The following is a 25443-nucleotide window of genomic DNA, read 5'->3' on the forward strand; positions in this document are numbered from 1 at the left end:
ACTTACTTCACTCTGTATGAAGGCCCTTTAAAATAGATCAAGGAGAGTGATAGAGGTGACATTTGAGCAGAGATGTGAATGATTGGGGGAGAATGTGGGAAAAACATGTTTGAGGCATAGGAAACCACACTTTAGGTGATGCTGTGCAAGATAGGGGGAGATTGGAGAACAGAAAATCTAAGAGGAGGCCAGCGGCCTCACAAACCATGGTGAGGACTTCGAATTTTATTCTAAATCTAAAAGGGAAGCTATGACATTTTTTTTTTTTTTTTTTTTTGCGGTACGCGGGCCTCTCACTGTTGTGGCCTCTCCCGCTGCGGAGCACAGGCTCTGGACGCGCAGGCTCAGCGGCCATGGCTCATGGGCCCAGCCACTCCGCGGCATGTGGGATCTTCCCGGACCGGGGCATGAACCCGTGTCCCCTGCATCAGCAGGTGGACTCTCAACCACTGCACCACCAGGGAAGCCCGAAGCTATGGCATTTTTAATGGAATTATTAAAATCTGATTTATATTTGTATGTGATTACTATTGCTGCTAATTGGTAAGTAATCTACACCAGAGTAAGAATGGAAGTAGCTCATTTAGAAAGTCCTCATATTTTTCCTTCCAAGGCATGAGGTTGGCTTAGCTTAGAATGGCAGTGACAAATGGAATGAGACAGTTAAGGAAATTATGAGTCAGAAATAGAATGTTATAGCTATAGTTTATACCAAAGGTAAGATGTAAGTTCCTTGCCCTTGTAACCTCACATTCTTGTGGGGAAGGCAAGAAATCTACAGATAAACGAATTACATAAAAGTCAGGAATCATATCAACAGGTGGAATACAGAGAATTGAAATAGGTGAAGGATATGAAAGGTGACTGGGTAGCCAGGGAGGAACTCTTTCTTTTTTTAACTTTTTATTTTTACACAATTTGAGGTCTACAGAAACATTTTAAGATTAGCACTGTTCACCTAGATTCTCTGATTTAACATTTAACTGCCATTGGTTAGAAATGTTTGCGTGTATGTCTCTGTCTGTGTGTTTGTGTCTGTGTGTTTATGTATTAAACATCCTCTAGTCAGCTATTATTACAAAAAATGCTAGGCCCTAAAATGTTTTAATAAACATTTCCTATAATTAAAAATGTAGAATTATACTCTCCTTTCAATTTAGTTTTCTGTAAGTTTTCCAGGGATAAGGGATTAATATCCAACACATACAAACAGCTCATATGACTCAACATCATAAAAACAAACAACCTGATTAAAAAATGGGCAGAAGCACTAAATAGGCATTTTTTCCAAAAAGGAAATGCAGATGGCCAATGGACACATGAAAAGATGCTCAGCATTACTAATCATCAGGGAAATGTAAATCAAAACCACAATGAACTATCACCTACACCCATGATAATGGCTATTATCAAAAAGAACACAAGTAACAAATGTTGGTGAGGATGTGGAGAAAAGGGAACCCTTGTACACTGCTTCGTACAATGCAAATTGGTGCAGGTGCTGTGGAAAATAGTATGGAGGTTTCTCAAAAAACTAAGACTAGAACTACCATATGACCCAGCAATTCCACTCCTGGGTATATATCAGAAAAAAATAAAGACACTAATTTGGAAAGATGTTCATAGCAGTGTTATTTACAATAGCAAGATATGGAAGCAACCCAAGCATCCATAGACAGATGAATGGATAAAGAAGATGTGGTGTATACACACACACACACACACACACACACACACACACTGGAATACTACTCAGCCAGAAAAAAGAACAAAATCTTGCCATTTGTGACAACATGGATGGGCTTGGAGGGTATTATGCTAAGTGAAATAAGTCAGAAAGAGAAAGACAAATACTGTATCATATCACTTATATGTGGAATCTAAAAAATACAACAAACTAGCATGTATAACATAAATGAAGCAGACTCACAGATACAGAGAATAAACTGGTGGTTATCAGGGGGAGGGGAAGGGGCAGTGTAAGGGTTAGGGGGAGAAAGGTACAAACTATTGGGTGTAAGATAGGCTATAGATATGTACTGTACAGCATGGGAATATAGACAATATTTTGTAATAACTATAAATGAAGTATAATTTTTTAAAATTTTATACAAAAATTTAAAAATTAGAAAAAGCTCTCATGATCCGGTGTTTTCTTCTTCTCTTTTTATTTATTTTTATTTTATTTTATTTTTTTTGTGGTATGCGGGCCTCTCACTGTTGTGGCCTCTCCCGTTGCGGAGCACAGGCTCCGGACGCATAGGCTCAGCGACCATGGCTCACGGGTCCAGCCGCTCTGCGGCATGTGGGATCTTCCCAGTCCAAGGCACGAACCCGTGTCCCCTGCATCGGCAGGCGGACTCTCAACCACTGCGCCACCAGGAAAGCCCCTTCTTCTCTTTTTAATTGAATATTGAACTACTTGGGTCTCTCTAGAATCTAAAGGTGTTAAGGACCCAAGCAAATAACCTCCGACATCTTCCTTCTCACAGCAAAGGCCTCAAGCTTTCCATGTATGGACGTACATGTTAGAGTTTCTGGCCTCCCTGTCTGAATGGTACAGAGCTCTGGCCCACAATCAACATGTGGTTACTGTGAGCCTTGATCATGACTTAATTACAGGGCTAGCTCAAAATAAAATAGAGATGCTGGATAGAAATTTAGAAACACATTGTTATTGGTATTTTTGATTCAAACTAAAGCACAACAGTTGAATCCAAGCCAGGCATCTTTTTCTAACGAACACCTTTCCTGGAGCAAAAGGTACTTTTTCTTTTGGACTCTTGCTGTAACGAATACACATTACTTTTGGAGCCTTTAATAGCTCCTAGCACCAAGCACCAAGCGTGCTGACAGGCAGGTTTTCCTATTTTCTGGGAGTTTCAGGACGTCTGAGCTGTGTCCTGCTCCTCTTCCTACACCCAGCATTTAGTCCAGAGCTCAGCACATAATAAGTGCTTAATAATTTTATTCATGAATAAACATATGTGTATGTATGTGTGTGTATATATATATATATGTATACACATATGTTATATTTAAGATTAAAGGACTGCAGAAATCAGGAGTAAAAAGTTAATACGTTATGTTTGTAAAAATCTTTTCCCAAGAAGAAAGAGAAAAGCAAAACATGGAGTGCTTCTGTAAAATGCTGGGAGCTTGAGAATGGGGGTCTTTTCAAAAAATAGCTAAAGAAACTTCTTTTTGATAACAGTTTTATTTTTTAAAGGGCACAGGGGATTTATAATCTAATGCCTTAACCACTCAAGAATATTTATTTAAATGGGTGAATGAATGAGAGAATGATTTTGACAGAAAAACAAAGAACTTTCTTTGAAATAGGAAACATTAAGATTCTTTCAAATTTACTTTCAATATAAAATAAAATGCATGCACACACACAAATAAAATACATGCCACAAAATGTTGATGTCTAACACACACAATTAAAAATGCTTTCTCTTTTATTCCCAGGCTGTCTGGTCAGTCTGCTAGTAACCATACCTTTAAGGTATGCAGAGAGGATAGTAACTTGAGCCAGTCTGGCAGCTCCTGAGTGGGTGGTGGGGACACTGCAGCTTTGAATGGGCCCTTTGATGCAGCCAAGCATCTTCCATCTTCCGGAGGCTTATTCTCATTAGCACTTGCCCCTTGGGGCAGCCCTCGGCCAAAAGGAAAGCAGACAGGAGTGCACCCACCTGGGCATTGCCCCATCATGCGGGGACTTTCCTGGCTGGCTTTGTCACAGGCAGTCCATTCAATGGCTTGTTTCCCATTCTCACAGGTGGCCTCTTCCTTTCCAGGTTGCTGACCTGAAGGTACCCCTGCAAATGGCAGCTTTGAGAGAACTGTGGTCCGGGCGTTCAGGGTGCCCAACAGCTGGCCATATTCCGTTGTGAACCACCGGTAAATGCTCAAAACTTTTGCTCCCTTCCCAGGGGACCCCCCATTAAAATGATTTTGCATTCACTACCTGCCAACAGGACCTGTAAAGGAGCCAAAAGGAGTAGCAGATTAAGCGTAATTATGAATTCTGAGGGGAATGGAGTAGTTGAAGATTGTTTTCCATGAAAGACCTATTTTTTCCTGTTGAAAATTCACATAAGGAAGTACTGAATGCTCCTTGGAGTCTTTATATTTAAATGAGCTTTGCAATTAATGCTTCTCCTTGTGCTTTCATGAAACAGATAGAAAACCTCCCAAACTTAAAAGCTGTTTATAGAATTGGATTTTTGTTTGCTCAAGATTTGTATCTAATCAGCACTGAATTTTCTAGACAATTATTTTAACATTTATTAAAAAGAACCAGTACTGAATGTGTTTCCCAGGCTTAGTTGTCAATGAGCAGCTAATCCCTAGGGACTTATAAACCAGCACAACTGAGTAAGGATTCAAAGGCCTCTTGCAGGCTCATCTCGAGGACTTAATGTGTCCCCATCAGGAACAAGTCAATTGTACCGTTTATTCTTTTGTCTTTCCTTCTTCACAAATAGAAAAAGAAAATCCAAGATGCTGAACATAAAAATATTTGCAGTGCCTGCAGACACCACATCAATTCACAAACATGAATGTTTACAACGTGGCTTCCTGATTTGCTATGAAATTACTAACAAATCTCATCACTGTTTTTCTCATGCTGCCCATGTATTTTCCCTCTTCTAAATACTTTCATCTGCATATAGGAGTAGCACTCAAGAGTTCTTTTTTTTTCTAATACATCTTTATTGGAGTATGATCGCTTCACAATACTGTGTTAGTTTCTATCGTACAACGAAGTGAATCAGCCATACGCATACATATATCCCCATATCCCCTCCCTCTTGAACCACCCTCCCACCCTCCCTATCCCACCCCTCTAGGTCTTTGCAAAGCACCGAGCTGAACTCCCAGTGCTATGCAGCTGCTTCCCCCTAGCTATCTATTTTACATTTGGTAGTGTGTATATGTCAATGCTACTCTCACTTCGCCCCAGCTTCCCCCTCTGCCTCACACCCCCGTGTCCTCAAGTCCATTCTCTATGTCTACGTCGTTATTCCTACCCTCCCACTAGGTTCATCAGTACCATTTTTTTTTCTTTTAGATTCCATATATATGTGTTAGCATACGGTAATTTTGTTTCTCTTTCTGACTTACTTCACTCTGTATGACAGTCTCTAGGTCCATCCACCTCACTACAAATAACTCAATTTCGTTCCTTTTTATGGCTGAGTAATATTCCATTGTATACATGTGCCACATCTTCTTTATCCATTCATCTGTCGATGCCTTAGGTTGCTTCCATGTCCTGGTTATTGTAAATAGTGCTACAGTGAACCTTGTGGTACATGACTCTTTTTGAATTATGGTTTTCTCAGGGTATATGCCCAGTAGTGGTACTGCTGGGTCATATGGTACTTCTAATTTTAGTTTTTTAAGGAACCTCCATACTGTTCTCCACACTGGTTGTATCAATTAACATTCCCACCAACAGTACAGGGGGTTTCCTTTTCACCCCACCCTTTCCAGCATTTATTGTTTCTAGATATTTTGATAAAGGCCATCCTGACCAGTGTGAGGTAATACCTCATTGAAGTTTTGATTTGCATTTCTCTAATGATTAGTTATGTTGAGCATATTTTCATGTGCCTCTTGGCCAGCTGTATGTCTTCTTTGGTGAAATGTCTACTTATGTCTTCTGCCCATTTTTAAATTGGGTGTTTTTTTTTTTGATATTGAGCTCCATGAACTGTTTGTATATTTTAAGATTATTCCTTTGTCCTTTGTTTCATTTGCAAATATTTTCTCCCATTCTGAGGGTTGTCTTTTCACCTTGTTTATGGTTTCCTTTGTTGTGCAAAAGCTTTTGCATTTAATTAGGTCCATTTGTTTATTTTTGTTTTTATTTTCATTACTCTAAGAGGTGGGTCAAAAAAGATCTTGCTGTGGTTTATGTCAAAGAGTGTGTTTCCTATGTTTTCCTCTAAGAGTTTTATAGTGTCTGGTGTTACATTTAGGTCTTCAATCCATTTGCAGTTTATTTTTGTGTATGGTGTTAGGTAGTGTTCTAATTTCATCCTTTTACATGTAGCTGTCCAGTTTTCCCAGCACCACTTATTGAAGAGGCTGTCTTTTCTCCATTGTATGTTCTTGCCTCCTTTGTCATAAATTAGGTGACTATATGTGCATGGGTTTATCTCTGGGCTTTCTATCCTGTTCCATTGATCTATATTTCTGTTTTTGTGCCAGTACAATACTGTCTTGATTATTGTAGCTATGTAGTATAGTTTGAAGTCAGGGAGCCTGATTCCTCCAGCTCAGTTTTTCTTTCTCAAGATTGCTTTGGCTATTCAGGGTCTTTTCTGTTTCCATACAAATTGTAAAATTTTTTGTTCTAATTCTGTGAAGGATGTCAGTGGTAGTTTGATAGGGATTGCATTGAATCTGGAGATTGCTTATTGTAGTATAGTCATTTTCACAATATTGTTTCTTCCAGTCCAAGAACAGGGTATATCTCTCCATCTGTTTATGGCATCTTTGATTTCTTTCATCAGTGTTTTACAGTTTTCTGAGTACAAGTCTTTCGCCTTCTTAGGTAGATTTATTCCTAGGTATTTTATTCTTTTTGTTGTGATGGTAAATGGGATTGTTTCCTTAATTTCTCTTTCTGATTTTTTGTTGTTAGTGTATAGGAATGCCAGAGATTTCTGTGCATTAATTTTGTATCCTTCAACCTTGCTAAATTCATTGATTAGTTCTAGTAGTTTTCTGGTGGCATCTTTAGGATTTTCTATGTATAGTATCATGTCATCTGCAAACAGTGACAGTTTTACTTCTTTCCCAATTTGTATTCATTTTATTTCTTTTTCTTCCCTGATTTCCATTTCTAGTACTTCCAAAACTATGTTGAATAAGAGTGGTGAGAATGGACATCCTTGTCTTCTTCCTGATCTTAGTGGAAATGCTTTCAGTTTTTCACCATTGAGAATGATGTTTTCTGTGGGTTTGTCGTACATGGCCTTTATTATGTTGAGGTAGTTTCCCTCTATGCCCATTTTCTGGAGAGTTTTTATCATAAATGGATGTTGAATTTTGTCCAAAGCTTTTTCTGCATCTATTGAGATGATCACATGGTTTTGATTCCTTAATTTGTTAATGTGGTGTATCACATTGATTGATTTGCATATATTGAAGAATCCTTGCATCCCTGGGATAAATCCCACTTTATCATGGTGTATGATCTTTTTAATATGTTGTTGGATTCTGTTTGCTAGTATTTTGTTCAGAATTTTTGCATCTATGTTCATCAGCAATATTGGTATATAATTTTCTTTTTTTGTGATATCTTTTTCTGGTTTTGGTAAGAGTGATGGTGCCTTCATAGAATGAATTAGGGAGTGTTCCTCCCTCTGCAATTTTTGGAAGAGTTTGAGAAGGATCAGTGTTAGCTCTTCTCTAAATGTTTGATAGAATTTGCCTGTGAAGCCATTTGGTCCTGGACTTTTGTTTGTTGGAAGATTTTTAATTACAGTTTCAATTTCATTACTTGTGATAGGTCTGTTTGTATTTTCTAATTCTTCCCAGTTCAGTCTTGGAAAATTTAACTTTCCAAGAATTTGTCCATTTCTTCTTGGTTGTCCAATTTATTGGCATAGTTGCTTGTATTAATCTCTCATGATCCTTTGTATTTCTGCAATGCCAGTTGTTACTTCTCTGTTTTCATTTCCCATTCTGTTGATTTAAGTCTTCTCCCTTTTTTTCTTGATGAGTCTGGCTAATGGTTTGTCAATTTTGTTTATCTTCTCAAAGAACCAGCTTTTAGTTTTATTGATCTTTGCTATTGTTTCCTTCATTTCTTTCTCATTTATTTCTGATCTGATCTTTATGATTTCTTTCCTTCTGCTAACTTTGGGGTTTCTTTTTGTTCTTCTTTCTCTAATTGCTTTAGGTGTAAGGTTAGGTTGTTTATTTGAGATTTTTCTTGTTTTCTGAGGTAGGATTGTATTGCTATAAACTTCTCTCTTAGAACTGCTTTTGCTGCATCCCATAGGTTTTAGGTTGTCGTGTTTTCATTGTCATTTGTTTCTATGTGTTTTTAAATTTCTTCTTTGATTTCTCCAGTGATCTCTTGGTTACTTAGTAGTGCACTGTTAAACCTCCATGTATTTGTGATTTTTACAGTCTTTTTCCTGTAATTGATTTCCAATCTAATAGCATCGTGGTCAGAAAAGATGCTTGATATGATCTCAATTTTCTTAAATTTTCCCTATATTTGATTTGTGACCCAAGATGTTATTTATCCTGGAGAATGTTCCATGTGCACTTGAGAAGAAAGTTTTCTGCCACTTTTGGGTGGAATGTTCTATAAATATCAATTAAATCTATATGGTCTATTGTGTCACTTAAAACTTATGTTTCCTTATTTATTTTCTGTTTGGATGATCTGTCTATTGGTGTAATTGGGGTGTTAAAGTCCCCTACTATTACTGTGTTACCGTTGAGTTCCCCTGTCATTGTTGTTAGCATTTGCCTTATGTATTGAGGTGCTCCTATGTCGGATGCATAAACATTTATAATTGTTATATCTTCTTCTTGGATTGAATCCTTGATCATTATGTAGTGTTCTTCCTTATCTCTTATAAGAGTCTTTATTTTAAAGTCTATTTTATCTGATACGAGTATTGCTACTCCAGCTTTCTTTTGATTTCCATTTTCATGGAATATCTTTTTCCATGCCTTCACTTTCAGTCTGTATGTGTCCCTAGGTCTGAAGTGGGTCTCTTGTAGACAGCATATATAAGGATCTTCTTTTTGTATCCATTCAGCCAGTCTATATCTTTTGGTTGGAACATTTAATCCATTTACATTTAAGGTAATTATACATATGTATGTTCCTATTACCATTTTCTTAATTGTTTTATGTTTGTTATTGTAAGTCTTTTCCTTCTCTTGTGTTTCCTGCATAGAGAAGTTTCTTTAGCATTTGTTGTAAAGATGGTTTGGTGGTGCTGAATTCTCTTAGCTTTGGCTTCTGATTTCTCCACCAAATCTGAATGAGATCCTTGCTGGGTAGAGTAATCTTTGTTGTAGGTTTTTCTCTTTCAACACTTTAAGTGATGAAAGACTTAATCCTTATATCCTGTCACTCCCTTGTGGCCTGCAGAGTTTCTGCTGAAACATCAGCTGATAACCTTATGGGGATTCCTTTGTATGTTATTTTTTGTTTTTCCCTTGCTGCTTTTAATATTTTTTCTTTGAATTTAATTTTTGTTAGTTTGATTAATATGTGTCTTGGTGTGTTTCTCCTAGGGTTTATCCTGTATGGTACTCTCTGCACTTCCTGGACTTGGGTGACTATTTCCTTTCCCTGTTAGGGAAGTTTTCCACTTTAATCTCTTCAAATATTTTCTCAGCCCCTTTCTTTTTCTCTTACTCTTCTGGGACCCCTATAATTCAAATATTGGTGAGTTTTCTTGTTGTCCCAGAAGTCTCTGAGACTGTCTTCAATTATTTTCATTCTTTTTTCTTTATTCTCCTCCTCGGCAGTTATTTCTACCATTTTGTCTTCCAGTTCACTTATTCATTCTTCTGCCTCAGTTATTCTGTTATTGATTCCTTCTAGTGTATTTTTCATTTCAGTTATTGTGTTGTTTATCTCTGTTTGTTCTTTAATTTTTCTAGATCTTTGTTAAACATTTCTTGTATTTTCTCAATGCTTACCTCCATTCCATTTCTGAGATTCTGGATCATGTTTACTATCATTACTCCGAATTCTTTTTCAGGTAGATTGCCTATTTCCTCTTCATTTATTTGGTCCGTAAGTTTTTAACTTCCTCCTTCATCTGTGACATATTTTTTGCCGTCTCATTTTTTTTTTTTTTTGATGGGTGGGATTATGTTCCTGTCTTACTGGTTGTTTGGCCTGAGGCTTCCAACACTGGAGTTTGTAAGCTATTGGGTAGAGCTGGGTCTTGGTGCTGACATGAGGACCTCTGGGAGATCTCACTCTGATGAATATTCCCTGGGGTCTGAGGTTCTCTGTTAGTCCAGTGGTTCAGACTCGGAGCTCCCTGCAGGAGCTTCAGCCTGACCCCTGGCTCATGAACCAAGATCCCTCAAGCCGTGTGGGGCAGCAAAAAAAAAGGAGAACAATAACAAAGAGTAAAAAATAAAATTAGACTAGGAAACTAACAGATGTTGGAAATAATGTAAAAATAAAAATATAGGTGAAACAACAACTGGAAGGTAAAACAGAACCAGAATAGTAAAAAAGAGGAGAAAAAAAAAAAAGGTGGAAAAGGCCTTGGCTGTGGAAGGCAGGGCCTAAGCAGGGGTGGTGTTTGGGTGTCAGGCGGGGCTTATTCTTAGGATCCACAAGGCTGGAAAAGGTCCTGGGGTGGTGGGGGGTGGGGCTTAGGCTAAACAGAACAGAAGGAGCCCAGGCATGCCTCATGCCTCTGGTCTCAGAGGGCAGGGGACCCCACTTGGGAGCTCAGAAGCCTTCCTGGGCATGAGTGGGTGGGGCAAATGCCCTCTGCTCCTCTCCCTCTCCTTCAGAACTGCAGGGCCCCTCCTGCCTGCCCAAGATTTCTTTATGGCTAAGTATTCTATTTATCTTTCTTAAAATGCATTATCAACTACCATCATGCTATTAAAAAGTAAGATCAAAAGTTGCATAAATTCAAGTAAAAATGTTGATTTTTTAACAAGCTTGGCAGAAAGCTGGAAGATGACAATGATAATGATAAGAATAATAACACTGATAACAGCTAGAAGGTACCATGTACTTACAATATGTAGGACACCAAACTTTCTACATCTATTATCTTTTAAATCTTCATAAAGCTTTATGGGAGATACTACTATTATCTTCACTTTATAGATGAGGAATCTGAAGCCTAGAGAGTTTAAGTTACTTTCCTAAGATCACAGGGCAATTTTTGGCCAGAGGCTGAAATTTGAACCCTGACATACATATGTTCCATGGATACTAAATATATATATATATATATATATATATATATATATATTTAAATTGTTTTAATTGCTTTCAGAGTATGCTTATAGAGCAAACAAAAAAAAAGTCAGTCTCATTTCTTTCTAATCATCTTTATACAAAAATATTCTCCTGTTTCTTATATTCTTAAAAATTATTTAAATCTATCCATTGTACATGGTTTAAAAGCTACTAATGCATTTGGTTAAAAGAAAATCCAGATGTTTATTTAAAGCTGCACAGAGCCCAAATCCCAGTTGAATTAAATTTTCACTTTTATCCAATCGTGTGCTTGAGAGAGAAAAATAAAACTCACTTTTATTTAACATGGTAAATCATTGGTATGGTGCATTAATAATTAATAAAGCTTGTCTTATTTTTTTAGTTGTTGACAAAATCATGTTTAACCATTTCTATTATATTTAACCATTTCTATTATGTTTATAAAATATTTAATGATGAAGTATATGTAAGACAAGAACAAAATGCAGTAAGATATATTCTGCCCGTATGTGATCTGTGCCTCTTCATAAATACAACACCCCATAGAATTAATGTTTCATGTTTTTAGCCACATTAATGGAGCTATTTTTTTTTAGCAAGAAAAATTATATTGCTTTCACAGTTGTTTATATTTGGTTGTTTAAGTGGCTTAAGACAGTATGCAATCAATCCCACGTTTATGTCGAGTTCTTATTAAATGCAAGACACCTTGTTAGTCTGGATTTTGTTGCTGTTCTTACCTTGAAAAAAAAACTTACTTTATATTGAATAGTCAGGAAACTGAATCTACTCATTCATTATTCAGTTAACATTATAATCTATAGATGGATGCTACTGGTGGGGGGGTGGGGGGGTAATTACTGTTGCTTTTTTTCAAACACAGAATGCCTAAAATTTCTGATAACATTTTCATGGAAAGAAGAGCAGTGTAAAGGGCCAGAGATTTTAACTAGCCTAGTTATTTTTCTTCCTTCTTCTTACACTTTTATTGTTCAAATATAGTGGTGGCCATACAGGATGACCTGGAAAAGTAACAGAGAAATGTTTTTCTCAATTTATATGTAAGCATTCTGGTCTTCAAATATCTAAAAAGCCTTAGAAAAGTTGATTGAGTTCCCTCTGATAATAACCCCTTAATACCAACTGGTAGCTGACAAGTAACATCCTATGAAAAGGGGATGGGAAGTGAAGGGGGTAGAAGGAAACTGGGTGAAATACACATTTGTGGTGGCATAAAAATTGAAGAGTAAATAGTTGTATTTTTTCTAATTATAAAAGGAATATATCTGAGTCATGAAAACAAAAACAAGCAAAAAAAAAAAAAAACATTTGAAAGGCCTATCCAGAGATTTTCTTGAAAAATACCTGAAAAGTACATTTAAAAATATGGTAGCTGGAAAAACTTACAGTAGGTGTTATTAGAACTCATATTTCCCTTTGCTTCCTGGTGTCTGCTTGTTTCATGCCTTCTGACACGTAGGTGAAAAAAACACTATATGTCCTTTTCATCCCTGAATGTCCCCTCTCCTCCTCCCTGACTTTGCTTTCCTTTGGCCAAAGACCCCACATGAGGAGCATTATTTAGGTGATCTATGTGGCCCTCCAGGCCCCGAGGATCCTCACTTGGATTGGTCACTAGATCTTCCTGCTCGACAATATTTTAACAAATAAATACATTGTCTTGAGCTCCATTTATAGCCCTTGAAACAAAGCATGGAAAACAAAAATTATGATTTGAAGTTTTAAATGGAGTTCTGTATTAATAAGTAAATAATGTAAAGTGAAAGGAGGGATTAAAGGAATCAAAGAGAAAAAAAAAGAAAAGAAAAGAAAATGGCCATAAAATGGTTAAACAGTGCTATGGACTGAATCGTGTTACCTCACATTTCTATGTTGATGTCCTAACCCTCAGTGTGAGAGTATTTGGAGACAGGGACTTTCGGAGATACTTAGATTTAGATGAGGTCATGAGGGTGAGACACTCATGATGGGATTAGTGTCCTTATAAGGATAGATGCCAGAGAGCTTGCTCTGTCTCTCCACCAGGCAAAGGAGGTCAGAGCAAGAAGGCTGCTGTCTGCAAGCCAGAAAGAGAGCTCTCACCATACCCGACCATGCTGACCATGCTGATACCCTGATCTTGAACTTCCAGTCTCCAGAACTGTGAGATACAAATTTCTGTTACTTAAACCACTCAGTCTAAGCTATTTCGTTATGGTAGCCCAAGTTAATACAAACGATTATCTTAAAGAGACAAAATAAAGCTTATGAATATTTTAATAGAAAAATACCAATCAGAATATCAAAAAGAATAATAAAGCATGATAGACTTAAATTACACCAAGTTTAAAATAATTAGAATAAGATAATTAGTAAATACAAACATCTTAAAAACTCAGCAATAAAGAGAAGAAAGAAAGAAAATATAGAAAGAAAACCATTCAAGGAAAAGAAAGAATGCAAAGGTGAAAGTTACACACCTCCCCTGCAAGGTAAACAGTTCTTTGGATGGAGTGGGCCACACGTGACCAATGGGCTACATTCCCTGTCCCTGTGGGTGGGGCATGTTCCCCTGTGTGGAGAGCAGTTGTGCAGATTAATCATTGGCTGACAGCAAGTCCCTTAGACCTTGCCTTTCCACTCTTGCCAATGGCTTATACTACTCTCAAGACCACACATCTCTCATTCCTAATGTCCAACTTTCCTATCTGTCTCAAATGATCCTAGCTGCTCTCTACCTAGGATACAAAGGTGTTCAAATCCAGCATCCTACAGTCAGACAGAATTTGGGCTCAGTCTCTCCTTCCCATTCAACACTCCCACCTTTCCTCCTTCTGTTTATTTTTTGCCTTTATCCATTAAAAAAAAAACTTCCTGGAAGCCTTTAATGCATTGGATGCTGTGCCAGTGCTCTGTGTACAATGGGGTTTATTGAAAGAGACCAAGGGTCTTGCCCTTTTGAAGTTTTTATCTTAGTGGGTGGATGAAAGAGGAAGCTGAAAACAACCAAGCAAATTCATATTTTTAAAAATCAACTGTTATGAAGCAAACAAACAGCATGCTGTGAACAAACAGAAAACGAGGTCTACTTTCAGGTAGAGTAGTCATGGAAGGCCTCAAGAGATTTAAGCTGAGACTGAAGTATGAGATGGAGCCAGGAGAAGGGATTGGTAAGAGGAGGGAACAGTGCAAAAAAATCTCAAGTCAGAAGAAAATCTTAGCCTGTTCCTGGAACCCCCCAAAATGGGCCTGTGAGCTGGAGGTGGATTAGGAGGAAGGAGGGAATGGGAATGGTGGGTCTCTACAGGTGTATAGTCCTCGGGCAGGTCGTGTAATGTCTCCATGCCTCAGTTTCCTCACCTCCCCATCAAATATGCTTGATAGTACCTTCCCCAGGGACTACACATTGAAGACATCTAAATCATGGCCATTCCTCTCTTCAGGTTCTTCTTGGGACAGGCAATTTTTCTTCAGAATTAAAGGCATGTTGGGCCTCTTGAGAATCTGACCTGCTGGAAATGTAATCTGATTGCCTTTTATTTTCTTTTAATTTATTAAAAAGTGAGACCTGGTTTATTGGACTGATGATGCACTCGTAGCAACTCAATGTGAGGACAGTTTAAAACTCCAGATTATTTTTCAATTGAGTTTTTTTTTTTTTTTAATGCAGTCAGCATTTGAGACAAAGACTAGGCCATAAATCTTAAAATTAGCTGGGGAATTAATTTTAAAATTAAACACACTATGATGAATTACAGGCAAATGAATGATTAAGAATATAGAAAAAGAAAACTGGGCTGGTGGGTGCATATGTATAAGATGGCTTCTACCGAGTGGTCTCTGCATGTCAGCATCTGTGTTGGAGGAGGAGAGTAATATACACGTCTTTAATTTTGTTTTTTGACTTTACCTGTGTCAAGACTCATGTCTGAGAAGTCATTTCCAAATTTAAACAGAATTCATGAGTTGTAGGGGTTTGCAGCATACGATGACACAGAGAAGACTTAAGGAACTAACACTTCAAATTCTGAAAATGCAAAGATTAGACAAATGGTCACACAGGAAGACTACTGTGGACTTAGTCACTCGATTTCCTAAACTTCTTCACTCATCCATCTTTGCTAGGGCTATAGTCCCTCTTACTCTCAGCACCTGGCTACTTTCGTGCCTCAAAAGTAGGACATGTATTCTTCTTGTGTAGATGATCAAATAGTATAGAAGGATCAATAAATAAGTAGCGTTTTATTTTCATCTGATGAAGATAAATAATTTTCAGGAAAATGTTCAATGAAGAAATACATTGTTAACTATCTGAGGAGGTAACTGTGATAAGTCAATATTTCTTTATATGCCAAAGGCATACTCCAATGGTGAGGGTGGGCATGGGATAGAGGGAGGGAGGGGCAAAATCGCTCCCCATTTCTTTCCAAACCTGCAGTTCTTTCCTTACTAGAATGATTCCCTTAACCCCGCTCCCTGACCCCCTTCACATGCACACACTTCGTGACATACAATCCCACGCTGAGCTATCCAGTCAAAGTACTTATGTGATTTAGGGCAGGGTGAGGTCTTTGTTTCCATTAAGAAAGAAACAAAAACACTCTCTGTGGTTCCTGCTCCATGACAAATTTACCCTAACTCTATAGTCTACAAGCTCTTCCAAGGGAATGATGAGCAGAGTGACATAAGAAGGAATGATTTGGGCAGTGTCCGTAACTCCACTTTTCCCTCCAACACTTCTCCATTAGTTTCTTGGGAACTGGAATTTGGGGTTGAGGGGTGATCTGCAGAGGCATTTGTTAAAATGCACATGCAGAACCAGAACAATGAGTTTCCACATTGGCCCAGATTTGATTTTCAGTAGGGGGAGTGTGTGGATGCACTGCGGTGGCTTGGGCCAGCCCAGGCCCTTGACTTTTATTCAGATTCTGCCAGGTGCTGTTTTTCTGATCCTGTGTAATTTATTCACTCTGTAAGCGTCGCTTTCCTTAGGTCTAAGATGATGAAGAGTCCTTACCCCACAGATTTAAATTAAATTAAATGAGATGCTGTATGGAAAGACTTCATGCTTCAAAGATGTTAGCCATGAGTAGCTTATCAGATTTAGCAAGCTGATGTAGGAAAAGCAAGATTTGGTAAGATGAAAGGGAAGGAGTTATTGAATGGATGATGGAAGAGGATGGGGATGCACTTGGCTGTGGAGGGATTCAAGGTGGGCAGAAGAACTGCTGTGAGTATTAGGGGACTTCGCTGATGAACAGAGAAGAGAAAATAAAGGGTCAAAAAAGGTAAATTTTATTTCACTATCATATATTTATTTAGCTTTTACACCCAGTCAGGTACTGTTTTTCGTATTTTACTAATAGTAACTCAGTGACTCCTCATTATCATTTTATGGGTGGTAGGCATTCCTTCTATTTACAGATGATGAAATTAAGGCACAGAGAGGTTAAGTAACTTTCCCAAGGACACACAGCAGGTGAAGAGCAGAGCTTGGGTTTGGATCCAGGCTCCCAAGCCTATGATCTTAAACATTAACATTAAACTAAGGTTTCATTTTTACAATATTTTCCTGTCCTGGCCCTGAGCATCTAGAAGCGGAGCAGGACATAAAAAGATTCATGGTCAATCCTCTGTTTTCATGTATTTTGTTCTTTCTCCATCCCTACTCTCCTAGGCACCTTCTTGTTGTGTCACTATTTTAATGCATCATCCTTTGAATCAACCAGTCCCACTTGTTCTTAAACTTCAATGTACCTTCGTGTTTATGTATTTTCCAATTTATTTTCCTAGATATTTGGAAACTAATCAAATTTTATTTTGTAACCCATATAAATTTATCAAAATTAGTATGCATTTTCTCCAGAATCAATACTATTTTCTCATTTTGCTGCATGCTATCTGTAGTGGTATGGAATATGCAGTTAAACTAGAGGCAGTGATCAAAATCTTCAATCTGTTTCACAGAGAAAATATTCTTTTATTATAAATTCTTATTGCTTCATGTGATTTAGAAAATGGTAGTAATTCAGCTGGCCTTACAACTGTTAAAATGCAGTTGATTTTCTTCTCCTTTATTTTTTCATGCATGTACTCTAAAATATTTCCTCCACCAAGGGTGAATTTTTTACCTTTTTGCAACATAAACATTCAAAATTATAATGCAGTTATTTATTAGCTTTATTAAACATTGGAAGCTTTGATGCCATAAACCTATTAAAAGACATTGAAAAATGTAAAACTGTTCTATAAATCTGAGGAAAAGTTGCAGTTGTGAAGTCCCAATTTATTTTTACTAAACTCTGTAAAGCTTAAAGGGAAAATAATTTCTATTTAGTTGCAAAGATAAACTTGTGCTCACTTGTATGCTTTTTTTACTCAAGTGAATTGAAAGCAACAGAAACCAAAGCCATCCCTTTCTCTATTAGACAAAATAACATACACAGTTCGGCTGCCACACCTGAGTCACCACCTGAACTGGAGGTATCAATTTTAAAAAAGTCATTCCATTGAGATGACCGTTTGAGCTTGGATGCTGTTTGAGATTGTGGCTTATTTTTATAGTGCTCCAAACTGGCCATTTTGATAGACATTCTGATTTACAGCAATGCCTAATTACTTCTAATAATGAATCTAAAGCTCTTAGTAGCTTTAATTTTCATATTTTAGTAACATTTCATCCATATCTTAGTGCCTCAGAAGTAAAAGGAAATGCCAGTGTCCTGTCCACTGATTGTCCAACTAGCAGAAAGGATATCTGTATGGTTAGACAAACAAAATGAAGATCTCAGTGTCTGTGAAAGAATTTATCTTTCCTATTCCTCTTCTGTGGCACAGAAAGAGGAATTTTGTTTTTCTTTTAGGGAAACACAGATAAAGAAAAGCACAGAGTAGGCGGAGAACATTTACATGTGTTATCCTCCTTGTTCTTTCTTTTTGGGAAACCTACCAAATTATTTCTATGAAATAAGAGTAATTGGTAAGTTACAGAGGCCCCAGGTTGATGATATATTTTTCTTGTCACCACCAAAGGCATCATCATTCCTTTTTATAAATTTCTATCAGTCCAATCGTGGCTGAAGGACTTTTTCTCCCTAACATTGTGGTTCTAGTAAGGCATAGTAATTGTAGGTTTACCCTTCACTACCCAGAACTCTGTTTCTTTCCTTCTTTCTCTAGCACATCACATAATTGAAGAACAACCAAGTAATTCTGGTAAAACAAAACAAAACAAAAAAATCCCGAACAGTTTAATTAAGTACTTTGAAAGCACAGTTGTTTCCTGATATTCAGACAAACCCTTCCTTCCAGCCCTTGGAAACATTAATTATTCATCTCTGTATGTTATGAGCATCTCCAACCCCAGTCATCTTCCTGCTCCTTGGTTGTTTATGCTTTTCAAGTATTATTATGTCATCACCTTAGTCATCCCTCTGGCAAGCTATACTTATGGACAGATAGTCTGGGGCATCAATCTTGCCACGTAAGTCATGTCTTCCAACACCTTTATCACTCCCTTGCTTGTCTCTGAACTCCCTCCAAATTATCTACTGCCTTCTTTCTGCAGCTGTGATGTCCCAACTTGACTGTGGTATTCTAGGTGTGATTTCACCAACCCACACCTCAATACCTTCTCTAAGTCATAATGCAAGACAGAACTATCCCTCCTCTCTTCACTCTGTGACATAATACAAAATGCAAACAAATGTATAAATCACCACCATGCCTCTTCTGTATCCTTGGCAATCTTCACACATAGCCATTGTTCCCATCCCTGAACAGCTGGAAAGAAACTTGAAAAATTATTGACTTTTTCCTACAGGTAAATTTAAAGATGAAAAAATCCTGGACTTCTTTATCCTATCCTGCAGGCCCTAAACCAATGTGTGTAGCACTTGTTATTTTTTAATACTCCATAGGTCTTGTTGATGACAGCCAGTCTTTCTCTAACACAAATCTCTCCTGCTGGCCTCTCTTTTTCTTCAGTCTTTACTTTGAACAATTGGACATGATCTTTATTTTATATTTTTTAAACTCAATATAATTAAGATATATAGGGAACAATCTGGATCTATACAGACATGGATAATCTTGAAAGATGTTTCAAGCCTTTCTCTTACATGAGAAAGTGCCTGGGGAAGTGTTATGCAGTGGAACAAGATTCTACAGTCATTTCTAAACTTCCAAGAGGATAAGCACATTAGCCTAATGAAGGGAGTGGGAAAAAAAGATCCCTACACATACTAATTTGAGCAGCAAAATGATCTGGAGAAGTGGGAGATCTTGATAAATGGGGCCAAGTAATCGACGGCGTGTTATAATTAGGGCAAGGCATCTGTCAGTTAATTATCTTTTCCACCATAAATAATTACAATTTTTACATGTTCCCATAGCTTCTAATTTCTAGCTGGGATTCTCTTCTGCATTCTCATCTATCTAAGCTTTGAAGACCAGACAGAAATGGATATAAAGAGAAAATTTCCTAGTGATCCTCTCTGAAAAACAAATGCAAGGTAAAGAATGTTTGGCTGGGTAGGGTATGAATTTGGCAAGAAGGAAAACTAAATTGGCAGAAAGGTGATTTGCTATTTCAGGTTTCCTTTGTGTGTGATTTAAACAATGCGTCCAAGCTTGGGAATTCATTTGCACACTTGTCCGTTTATTCAAAAAATCTTTATAGAATCCCTAATGCTATAATGGCTGAGGGATCTACAAAGATCTTTTAAGGAACTTGTAGTCTGGTGGAATAGACTTACCCATAAACAGAAAAAGGAAATGGGGATAGAGATAGTATGAGAAAAGACACCCCAGAATCTTTAGAGCAGTGGTCCCTTTATTTTTAATTGCACACCCCTTTTAGGAAAAATACTTTGAGCATAGACCTTCATTATATACATGTAATTTATAAGTTATGTATATGTAATAATGTTGGTCTATACATTAGATAGCTACAAAATTTATTGTATTTTAATTTTTGGATTAAACAGAAAGAGAAATTCTTAGGTTTTTCAATACCCAATAAATTTTAATGTATTCCCTATGTTGTACTCATCCCACTTTGTAGAATTGTTGCTTCCAAAACTTGATAGTGAATATTCCAACATGGCTCAAATTCAAAAGGTTTGGGTAGTGGAGGCCAGAGATGATGCAAAAAAGTTGGGCAGGGGTTAGACAATAGTGATGGGTATCCTGCAGTTCAGTGTTTTCCACTGAATGTTAGTAGAGATTCCTTGAAATTGAAAATGAAAGGTTTCTACTGTCAAACAGGTTTGGAAATTGCAGGCTTAAATTATAAAATTTCATTATTATAGGGCGAAGAGTCTATGATGGCTTCATGGATGCCTATTTTCTATCTTGCTAAGCTCTTGAGTTGAAAGACTATATTTTTCCATTTTATTTTTATTCAATAGTTAACTATTGAAGATGTCTGCAAATATTAGGTTCATAAAAATTGGCACTGTGTTTGGAATTGAATTCTGTCATTTAAAGATGGGAAAAATATGACTCCACTAGACTTTTATTCAACAAACTTTTCTTTTTTGCCTTATGCTATTTTCACTTCTCTCTGCTAACCTTTAGTTAATGAATTACTCAGTATTTCTGTTTTGACTTAGTCATCTAAAAACAGTCTTTGCAGACCAGTTATCTGTGGAGGAAAATAAGTAACTAACCTTTCCTTGTCAGTTGAGGGGCTCCCCAAGGATACGAAATGCTGGAAATTTCCACCAGCACATTAAATGTTGGGATTAAGGCCCTATATCCCCAGAAGACCACTCTTAAAATATGCTAATGTTTTATCTACTGAGGAGCACAATGTCTAGTTGAGTGAAGATCACTCTTTTGTGCCTAAACATATTTAGAGTTTTGTTTTAGAGAGAAATATTTCTGAAATGCTACATGCAGCCTTGCTGTCACAAAGACAGCACAACAAACACAAGTCAGCTTTATCCAATGCCACAGAGTTGTAATTATTGTCATTAATCACTGTACTATGATTAATGAAACCATGATATGCTTGAGAGTTCTTGCTGCATAAGGTTGCTTTTCCCCCTATACTAACTGACCCCGAACTATGGCTTTCCAAGTATTTGTGTCCGCTTTCTATAATTGTTCTTTCCATCCTTCACTGCCAAGTATATCTACTTGTACAGAACAATTATAAAATGCAGACACAAATATATAATTACATATGTAATGCAAATATATATTGTGTGTGTATCTGCGTGTTTGTCTCTGTGACCTCTGCCCACAATCTTACCCCTAGTTACATTCAACCTCCCTCTTCTAATTAAACCAGAGAAATCATGCTTATGAAAATTAAATATGAGTAGAATCTGAATGATGGCCTGAGAGCTCCTTCATGAAATAACTTATGTTCTCTACTTGAGTCTCTCAAAGGTTATTTCTGCTGGTTTATCATTATTTGCATTTGTCAAGTACTTATAAAGGCATTTTCACATACAATTTTCCCTGTGATTTGTGCAAAAAGAGTAGAAATTAGATATTATTAACCATACTTTCATGTGCATAGGGTTTTCAGATTTAACCAAAAAAAAATCAGAACTCCTAGCTAATGTTAAGCTTCACATATTTACTTTTTGCTATAAGTATGTTCCCTGGAACATACTTGCGTGGGACATAATTACACTAAAAATTATTTTTTATTGATCAGAAAGTCACATGTAACTGCGTGTTCTGTATTTTATCTGGCAAACTTACATGTTAAAATAATAATTTTAGAGAGCTTAGGAATTTATAAAAATTTGCATAGCTAGAAAGTATTATGGTTGTGATTTAGATCCAGGGATTTTGACTTCAAGTCCAGCGCTCATGACTATTCTCTGTACTCTTGAAAATGGTGAAAACATGTTTTCTAGATAAGTAGGATACTAATGTATGTGTATTACAGGGCCCATATATTGAACCATTAATATTCTAGTTTCCTAGGTCTGCTGTGACAAATTACCACAAACTGGGCAACTTAAAGAACAAAAATCTATTGTCTTATTTTTCTGGAGCCCAGAAGTCCAAAATCAAGGTGTTGGCAGGGCCATGCTCCCTCTGTAGGCCCTGGGGGAAGCTCCTTCCTTGTCCTTTCCTAGCTTCTGGTGATTCCTGACGACCTTGACTTTACTTGGCTGAAGGCAGCATCCTCCAGTGTTTTTCTTCCTGTGTGTGTCTGTGTCCAGATTTTCCTCACCTTTAAAGGACAAGTTATTGGACTAAGATCCACTCTAATCCAGTATGACCTCATCTTAACTTAATTAAATCTGCAAATGCAGTATTTCTGACAAGGTGTCATTCACAGGTATTGGGGATTAAGATTTGAACATATGTTTAGGGGGACACAATTCAACCCCAAACAACTGGTTATCATTAATACAGAGTGGAATATAAGAAAATTATATTACCAATCTAGAAAATCTAGGTGACCGAACACAGGACCTGAAAGTGTGAATGGGGATGGTGGGTACTCAGAGCACACAGGGTTTCTGATGGGATAGTCCCAAAACACAGCATAGAGTTTGGGTATTGGGCAGAGTAATAGAGATAGCTAATACACACTTATATATGCTTACCACAGCCTGACACTCAAATCTGCATGTATAATAGTGCCAGGTAGTAGGTGCTATGATTTTCAAACCATTTTATAGATGAGGAAAGGGACACAAAATACTAAGTAATTTGCATAAAGTCATGAAGCTAATATGTGATACAACTGAGGTTGAAGCCTAGGCAATCTGATGCTAGAATCAACATTACTTACAATTACTTATTATTATTTGTGGGAAGAGGAGGCAGTTGAGGCAGAAAGAAAGGCAATTTGAGGAAGGAAGATACTAATGAGAAAGAATGACCACTCTAGTTTTTCTGCTGGTTGGTTTTTGTCTTGTCTTGGTTTTGCCTGTTGACCTTGCTGGTGTGATGTGCATAGAGCAGAGGTTCTCAAACTTGAGCAGGCATCAGAATCACCCAGAGGACTTGCTGAAACACGAGTCCCCCCCTCCCCCTGTCACCTCCAAGTTTCTGATTCTGTGTGTCTAGAGTGAGGCCTAAGAATTGGCATTTCTTACAAGTTGATACTTGATGCTGATGCTGGAGACCACGGTTTAAGAAAAACTGGTATAGAGAAAATTGAGATGAGGTTAGAGTGGGAAATGGTTTTCAGGTTCAAAACTGGGATGACAATAGGAATCTAAAAAAGTGTAACTAATTATTTTATAAGCCAACCTCGAACTGCTCTTTTTAAAATAATAATGTGACATCTTGTGCCCATATGTTACATGCACACACACACAAGCACACACACATACACATTGCACTCTTAAAATCTATCATAAAATTTACTGGATTTGTAACACCTGCAAAGCCACAGAGGGCCTAGGTTCTAATCCAGGCTTGTCCATAAGTTAGTCAAGTACTTCTTGAATAGCCACCCTCACTTCCTCCACCTCCCATAAAACAAAGGAGTTGAGATAGAGAAATAGTTAACTACACTGTGGTATCTAGTGCCATTAACTGTTATTTTTGAGAAAAATAATGATACGGAAAATATTATCCCTTATATATTTTCTCCTATTAACTTTTTACATGAGCATAAGTGTTGATTGTAAAAATACTGATGTAATCAGACAAGCTAAAAACATATATTACTCACAAAATACCCACCCAGAGAGAAGCATTTTTAATACTTTGGATATTGTTTCTAAAGGTAATATATATGAACAAATTTATCATACTACACATACTCAATATTCCATGAGCATGTTTGTATATTAATTTGTATGTATTTATGTCACTATTTTTAATATTCTTGTAGTATTACATTAAACAGTTATCCCACAATTTAGTTAACAAGTCCAGTATGGTTGGGAATTAAAATTGTCTCTAATTTGGGGCTAATATGGTGATGGTAGTAATGAGTACCCTCATACACACATTCTGATGTTTTTGTCCATTCTAGAGGTAAAATTCCTGGTCAAAGAAAATTGCTGGGTAAAGTAATACCACTTTTAAGTATTTATATAAAAAAAAGATCACCTATGTGTATATGTTTATTCTTTGTGTGTCTAATGCAGACACGACAGTGCACCCTGGCATGTGAATAGGTGTGATCTCCTGCTCTTTAAAGATAGATGACTTTTAAATTTACTTCTTTTTGGTTTTCTGTGTTTCCCAATTAGTCGACACGTGCGAATTAGTTGAGATATGCTGTATAAGAAGCAGCCTTGTTATCACGGGACTGCCTTTTTTCAGAAAAGAAAGAAGAGGGTATCGGTGTGGGGAAAGAGACAGTGAGAGAGGGATTCTTTTTTTTTCTAGACAGAAGGGGAAGAATTTGGCTTCATAAAAGTTGTAACCAAGTCCAAATGAAATACATGCATGAATTCCCTCAGGTCCTTGAGCCCATTCTACTTTCACAGAAAGGAGGAAAGACAGTCAGGAAAATCAAAGAAGATAGTGCCAAGGCCGGCAGGTACAATCTGCAAGAAAAGCTGTTTGAGGGTGTAAAGTCTGCATTGAACTGATTTCTCTTTGTGAACCAAGGCTTTGACCTGATTCAATGTCCTTTAGCCAGAAGGCTGCAAGGGGCGCACTGCTAGAAACTAAGGCATCAGGGAGCCCTTTCACACAGGGAGGGAGAGAGCCAACAGGAAGTGTGGGTCCAGCGGGTGAGTGCTAAGGAAAATGGGCCAGACCAGTGTTGACCTGGCAGAGTGTCAGGACTCCACGCAGCAGCCGCTGGAGCCCTGAGCGCCCAGATGCCAGCCTGAGTCCAGATTGATAGGAGGAGGTGGGAGGCTTCCAAACAGGCTGAGTCTGGGCATGCGGGAAACGTCAGAGGGAGCAGACTTGTGGAGAGGAGTGAGCTGCTCTGTGCGGGAAAGGACCTTTGGATTGATTCCCTGGTACGTGTGCCTGGCCATAAGTCAATCAGCACTGGTTCTCTGTGGGGTGGGAGGGAGAGGGAGGGAATAAGAGGAGGAGAGGAGAGGAAGGTGGGATGTGGTCCATGAAGAGCTTGAGGTGCCTTTCAGAGCATCAGCTGGAAGAAAACTCAATGCTGCCATTGGGGAGGAAAGGCTGGCTGAAGACTCCTGCACAAAACATGCGGTCACCTGCAGCCCCGCAGCCTTTTCCCCAGAGCTGACCTTTGTAGACTGTAGAGCCCGTCTCCAGAGGAGCTGCTGCCTCTGGAAGCACTGTGTACCCCACAGAGTGTGAAGGAACGTTCCCTAGTGGATGAGTGTGGGGAGGACACAGGAGGCCACCTTGGAACTCTATTCACTGTATCAACAGGAAGGTAGTGGGCTATGGGCTTCCTGTAGTGAGGTGGGAAGCCATGTACATGGCCCATGCTTTTTTTTCCATGGGAGCATTAATGAGACCAAAAAAGTTACACAAATCCTTCATAGATTAAAAAGTAGAACACTGTTGCAAGGCAGTAGGAATCCGGGCAACACTTA

The sequence above is a fragment of the Globicephala melas genome, chromosome 7 (genome assembly GCF_963455315.2).
Source record: "Globicephala melas chromosome 7, mGloMel1.2, whole genome shotgun sequence".
Classification (NCBI taxonomy): Eukaryota; Metazoa; Chordata; class Mammalia; order Artiodactyla; family Delphinidae; genus Globicephala; species Globicephala melas.